The sequence below is a fragment of the Schistocerca cancellata genome, chromosome 9 (genome assembly GCF_023864275.1).
Source record: "Schistocerca cancellata isolate TAMUIC-IGC-003103 chromosome 9, iqSchCanc2.1, whole genome shotgun sequence".
NCBI classification, from domain to species: domain Eukaryota; kingdom Metazoa; phylum Arthropoda; class Insecta; order Orthoptera; family Acrididae; genus Schistocerca; species Schistocerca cancellata.
In genome coordinates this window covers 319,856,175-319,863,612 of record NC_064634.1, presented here as the reverse complement: position 1 = coordinate 319,863,612, position 7,438 = coordinate 319,856,175, and positions in this window count along the sequence as shown.

Genomic DNA, 7,438 nt, shown 5'->3' with positions numbered 1-7,438 from the left:
TTTTATCTCCAAGTGGGTGTCACTCTTGCAACACACTTCCGACCATACGTCAATATGACCTTATTCGCCTCTTATTCTCTCAGGGATCGTTGTTTGAACTTTGTACCCACAATTTAGAAAAATCAATTTGAATCATTTACACAACAAATCTGTAAGACATCGTGGTCTCCTGACCTTCATTGCTTACATATTCCGCCCTCACAATCATGTTCCGCACATCAAGACGCGTCATTCGAACCCAAAGTCGATAAGATAAAGTCAATGTTGTATGAATTCGTGTAAACGATATGCAAATAACAAGTAAGCGCACCGTAGTTGAAATACTGCAGGCTGGTGTACACACACACATTCAAGACACAAAGGTCGCAGGGGCTTGCTTTTAGTTCAGGAGACGCAAACTGCACAACGGGACGCCGGTCCCTTCAGAGGACGACTCAGCCTATCTATGTCGGCTGGTGACTACCCATAGAGCAGACAGAGTTGGCCCGAGTGAAAAGGGGGAACGACCCCACGTTCAGCTTAAAATCAAATTCAACTACATTGTGTGGGAGCAGCCAGCCTACGCATTCTTTACAACATAGCATGCAGTTTCAGAGATTTTCACAGGGAGACAGCAAACGCCAAACGCCGATACTACAGATTTCCGGATTGGTCGCCTTAAACGAAACGTCATTCTCCCGTTTTAGAAGAGCAATGCTGGTTGGCAGACGATATTTCTGATGCCTTGAGCTGAAGGAGTAATGGAAGAGACCGAAAGATATACCCTTTCACAGCCAGCAAGCGAATTTTGAGTGGCATCGTGGTGGACTGGTTATCTGACCAGTGTACCACCGCAGTAGTTAGACTAGGGGCGAATAGGAGTCCTTGACTTCATCAAGGCGGAGGGAGAGTTTGATTGGCGAAGGTCAATCCAGATAGAACGAGAGTTATCTTATTTGTCAGCAGCTAGCGGCGTGGACAGCAGTCATCGCAGCTTACGGTATTGTGCACTACAGCTCTCGCGAACCCCATATTTCCTCCACAACAGTACTCTTCACTGCATTTCACACGCGACAGCCTCGACCGTACCTAGCAACATTCTAACGGATAATTATTCAAGTAGACTAGGCGCGGCTCTCAGCCATTCTGCCAAGTCAATAACAATCTTAACCTTTGTATAGAAATTTCATTAGCGAATCCTATCCTTAAGAGGTAACTTCACATTCCGAAAATAACCAGGAAATAACGTGTTAAGTTCATAACTAAAAGGGCCATTGTGATTTCTCAGAATTTTAGCAAAATAAATAATAATTTTCGTTAGTTTCATGTTTTTCTTACACTAACTAGCACTACTCCAGTACCCAAGTATCCCACTAGTTACGTAAGAAATTTTGTGAATTTTTGTGTCATTTCCTACAGCGGACGACTCCAGAAGATATTTATTGCTGAAAGTTTTTCAGACATTTCTCTTTAGAACGTTAGGAGCGTCTGTCTGACGTCTGTAGTAGTGTGGGGTGGAAATTGCATCTTGCAGGAGCCACAGGGTAAAGGGTACATCTCAGATTAATCCGTTGCGCAGAATGACAGAAGATCAACCCATACACTCACAAATCTTGTGACAACCATTGTAGACTGTTTCTCTGTGAAAGATGCAATGAGTCCACATTGAATCCGGGCATTTCTTTCGAGTACAGCTCCACATCTGACGGCCGCCGCCTGTAGTAACGGCACTGACCGCCGTGGCACCCCGGGGCGCAGTCTGGGACTGACCACAGTCTTATAACATAAGGGCTGCGCTGGTGACGAGGTGCGGGCGCGTCCGCCGCGACAGGTCATGATGGTGCGCGCCACTGTCGCCGCACCCCACGCGGTCCCTCCCCCCCTCCCCCTCCGCGGGCCGGCGCGCTATCGCACAAATCATTATTAATGACAGACGGCCCGCGCGCTGCGAGCCAGCTACGTGTTTTCGTGCGCCATTGTTTCGCTGGCGCCACTGCAGCGATCATCACACAATGTGCACACCGTAAAAAATTGTTTCCGCTCGTATTTATTATTACGATATTTTTTTCTCCCTCCTCTCGCGGCGAGCGGAAAAAAACGGCCGAGTTGGCGCATCGCTCCGCGGATTTATGATAGCGGCACTTCCGATGGCGTCCGAAAAGCCCCGACGTGTGCGCACCGCTGTTCAGCCGCTCTGCACGCGCTTTCTGCTAGCGGAACTTGTGTCCCCCGTGTTTACTGGCACGCCGACTCTCAAAAAGATACCGACCAACTGCGTAAACATTGTCATACGGCGACGGCAACAGCAGTGGGCCTATTGTTCCAGAACTGAAATGAGGAGACCACTGAATTACAGATAATATTGCTCATTTACTGGGCATTATGCGTTCTATTGCTCCGAGAATGTAATGATCGTTTCGTAAGGCGATAATGCAGCAATTAGATCCCATAACATGGTAAATTTTGTGTTAGCAGAAGAACCAACACCGTTTTACGAGCGGAGGCCTAAATGCACGCGTTTTAGCTCACGCAGGCTGGCGTGAGGAGGGAAGAACTATACTGACATGAGGTCTGGAACATGACAAGGAATGAGAATTCAGAAAGCGGACGTAATTAGTTTGATACTTTAATCCATTAATGACGAACGTCGCTCTTGACGGTACATGATTCACAATATTATTTGTTCAGAATACATTCTTGAAGTAATTATAGTAACGGAATATGGCGCCTTGCTAGGTCGTAGCAAATGACGTAGCTGAAGGCTATGCTAAACTGTCGTCTCTGCAAATGAGAGCGTATTTTGTCAGTGAACCATCGCTAGCAAAGTCGGCTGTACAACTGGGACGAGTGCTATGGAGTCTCTCTAGACGTGGCGTGTGGCGGCGCTCGGTCTGCAATCACTGATAGTGGCGACACGCGGGTCCGACGTATACTAACGGACCGCGACCGATTTAAAGGCTACCACCTAGCATCTACATCTACATGATTACTCTGCAATTCACATTTAAGTGCTTGGCAGAGGGTTCATCAAACCACAATCATACTATCTGCCTACCATTCCACTCCCGAATAGCGCGCGGGAAAAACGAACACCTAAACCTTTCTGTTCGAGCTCTGATTTCTCTTATTTTATTTCGATGATCGTTCCTACCTATGTAGGTTGGGCTCAACAAAATATTTTCGCATTCGGAAGAGAAAGTTGGTGACTGAAATTTCGTAAATAGATCTCGCCGCGACGAAAAACGTCTTTGCTATAATGACTTCCATCCCAACTCGCGTATCATATCTGCCACACTCTCTCCCCTATTACGTGCACCCTTTCGATGTCCTCCGTCAATCCCACCTGGTAAGGATCCCACACCGCGCATCAATATTCTAACAGACAACGAACGAGTGTAGTGTAAGCTGTCTCTTTAGTGGACTTGTTGCATCTTCTAAGTGTCCTGCCAATGAAACGCAACCTTTGGCTCGCCTTCCCCACAATATTATCTATGTGGTCTTTCCAAATGAAGTTGTTCGTAATTTTTACGCTCAGGTACTTAGTTGAATTGACAGCCTTGAGAATTGTACTATTTATCGAGTAATCAAATTCCAACGGATATCTTTTGGAATTCATGTGGATCACCTCACGCTTTTCGTTATTTAGCGTCAACTGCCACCTGCCACACCATACAACAATCTTTTCTAAATCGCTTTGCAACTGATACTGGTCTTCGGATGACCTTACTAGACGGTAAATTACACAAGTGTTGTGTCTGGCGGTGACACCACAGCAAATATGACATTAGAAAATACTGCTGCTAGCACTACTGAAAATAAGGAGCACTTTTCCTGGCGTATTGGTACACAGGTTTCTCAGTGTTTATAACTGGAAACATCAGATACAAGGACCCTGTGACTACTTTTAATATAATGAATAAAAACAGATGTCCTCTGGTTTCTATTTATTCTGACCACATGTCTTCAGATCTGCATGTAACAGAGGAGGAGAGAAGGGCTGATCGTAATCCATATCTATATTTTCTATTTGTTTTCTATCTATTTTGTAATAGAACTGTAAAACTGTTCTGTCCATCTGTTTGTCTGTTGGAACATGCTAATCTCCAAAACTACTAGACGAATTTTCAATTAGGTTTCATAGGTAAGTTGAACATAGCTTGGGCCAATGTATAGGGTTTATTTCATCGTAATTGGATCACTGAAAAAAAATCGTAATTAAAATTCTGTTCAAAAACTCCATGTCTGTGTGTTTGTCTGTTTGAACACTGTCATCTCCAAAACTACAAGACGAATTTTCGTGGGGTATTCACAGTTACCTTGAGCGTAGCCTTGGGCAACATATAGGCTTTATTTCATCAAAATCGGATCACGAAAGAGAAGGGTATCGTAAATTAATTTTTATGACTCCGCTCGCTTAGTAGTTCGGATGTTTACCTTACCGACACCCATTACACCAAATAACCAATAAATGGCGCTGTTAGCTTTTTTCCCTTTACTTCCTTACCGCAATAAAAATGGCTCTGAGCACTATGGAACAACATCTGTGGTCATCAGTCCCCTAGAACTTAGAACTACTTAAACCTAACTAACCTAAGGACATCACACACATCCATGCTCGAGGCAGGATTCGAACCTGCGACCGTAGCAGTCACGCGGTTCCAGACTGAAGCGCCTAGAACTGCACGGCCACACCGGCCGGCCCTTACCGCAATAAAAGACGTATTTTTCAAATTTTGCGCCAGTGACAGAATGAAGTGCCGCAATCTTATATTTATGAATTCAAACATACATTGGATTTGTTTGGCTAGGAGATACTGAATTACTGATTTCGCTTTCCTCACTAAGAAAAGCTCAGAGAAATTGTTCGGTTTCTTTAGACAGATTGAATTTATATTTGACTTCTTAGGTAGGAAAAACTAGTTTATTGATACAACAGTGATCCTACAAGGCTTCCTTTTTTACCGACTGAGGTATGTAGCCCTAAAAAGTTAGATGTTCAGAGGTCCTTCTTTAACATCCTCTCCGAAGCATAGGTGTGTAGCTAGTAGGACATAAAAAAATACCGCCTGACAAGAAAGTGATGCCTCTGGAAGAGGAGGAGCAAATGACATGAAAATCCACTGAATAGAAGGCTACCAAATCGAGTCAAATTTACAAAGAACTCCGCAGTATCGGCCCACTTATCATCGTGCCGTTGCCTACTCTCTGGCCTGGGTGCGTGCACTCTTTCGGTTGGGGAGGGTTTCACTGAGCCTTGGTACCCTCTCCTGCGGCAAACTGGCAAGCAGCTGTTGTAACTGCTCCTTGATATCCTCTGTAGCGGCACTGAGACGGAATTAACGCCCGATTTGGTCCCGTTTGTTCTATCGGAAAGAGATCTGGGGATCTCGTTGGTCACAGTAGTACCTCAGTACCACGGAGACAGTTCATAGAGACACGTGTCATGTGTCTGTTGAAAAATAGCACCACGATCCTATCATATAAGACATAACACATGAGAACGCAGAATTTCCGTTACGTACCTTCGAGCTGTCAGAGTTCCCTGAAGTCATGCCCGATGGTTCCCCACGCCACGACGCCAGGAGCAACAGCGCTGTGCCTCTCCAAAACATTGGAAAAAGGAGATTTCTGCCCGGGTCGCCGCCCCACTCGCCGACGGCGGTCACACAGGCTAGTGCAGAACTGTGATTCATTTCTGAATCCACTGTGTCGCCAGTAATCAGCATTCCATGCTTCCCAGCCACAGCATCACTGCAGTCGCAGCCGTCTGTGTTGTGTTGTTTACAGCAGCCTACGCGCGGTAATACAGTTCCGTAGTCCGGCTGCTGTTAATCTCTGACGAACAGTGCGGGATGACAGAGAATTTTGCAGGGACTCCATTACTTATTCTCGAACGGCAGGCACCGATGTGAGTGATTTAGATGGCCTTGGTGACAATACAGTGATCCTGCCTTGTGGTGGTCAGACGTGGTCAGCCGGACGCTGGACGACAAGTATGTGTGCCCTCGAGTTCCGCAGTTCAACACACATGGCAGCTCTATTACGAAACGGAGGCGCACAATATCGCCACTTTGGAAGTCTTAGCAGGTGCTGATAACGCTGTCTCACACAAGTACTCGACGTCTGCGTGTCCTTCACAGTGATCACTCAACATATCACTCTATTCACGCTTCTTATTTACCTTAGCACGCCTGGTAACACTAATCTAATATGGTCGTCAATCTGCCTGTCACAAAGGACTGCAGTTTTAATCATTTAAGTACTCGTCAATGTTGTGTAGGTGTACAAAGTTACATTGACATCTAACCATGTCTTTAGCTTACTTCACTTTCTTTTACAGGAAGTTTAATTGAGGATGTGGAGTGTGGATGGTATTTTGCAGTGAAGAGGTAGACACGGGAGAGTAAATAGTGGCAGCCCACATCAGTCCAGTAGGTCAACGATCGAAAAAAAAAAGAAAAACGGATAATTGCGAGTGGACTCACGCACCGAGGGTTCTATACAAACGTGGTTATGGATATAGATGGTTCATCCATCTTCAGAATCGACAATTTTGACGATTTTTGCCTCTTATCGGTACCGATATTGGCAAGATACCAAAATACGTAACATAAATGATTATGTGTTTTGATTGCATTGTTGTAGATGCTTAAAGTTTTTATACCACCAAGCGGGGTCGGCCTTGTTACTATGGATTGGCGTTGTTAGTGTTAGAGGGTGGCCGGATGCTCTTCCTGTCGCCACCCATCCCCCCCCCCCCCCCGAGACGGAATTAGTGTACCACAGCTGTCTGTGTCTAGTGTAAGCCATGGAATAGTTCGAACGTGTTCAGATACCTGCCAGTAGTGTAACTGAGGCAAGACGTGGGGACCAGCCCGGTATTCAAGTAGCGAGGTATGGAAAACCGCCTAAAAACCACATTTAGGCTGGCCAGCACACCAGCTCTCACCCGTAATTCGCCGGGTGGATTCGAACCGGGGCCGGCGCACTTACCCAAGCCCAGGAAGCAGCGCATTAGCGCTCTCGGCTAACATGGCGGATCTGCCAAGGGACTGTAACTTCTGTTATTTGATATTAATTTCAACTTGATACCTCTACAAGTTCCTGAGGAAAAGGAGTCTCATAGGTTGATGCCATATTTCTTGACTTTCAAAAGGCGTTCGACTCAGTCCCGCACTGCCGCTCGCTCCAAAAAAATGCGCGCGCGCTTACGGTCTATCCGATGACATATGCGGTTGGACAGATAGTTTTCTAACAGACAGGGAGCAGTATGTCGTGCTTAACGGGGTGATTTTAAAATAAACAAGCGTAGCTTCAGGTGTGCCCCAGGGCAGCGTAATAGGTCCTTTTTACGAGTTACATAAACGAGCTCTTTGATGGTATTGACAGCGACATTGGACTGTTTGGCGATGATGCTGTAATCTACATGAAAGTAGTATCACACGAAAGTTATGAACAA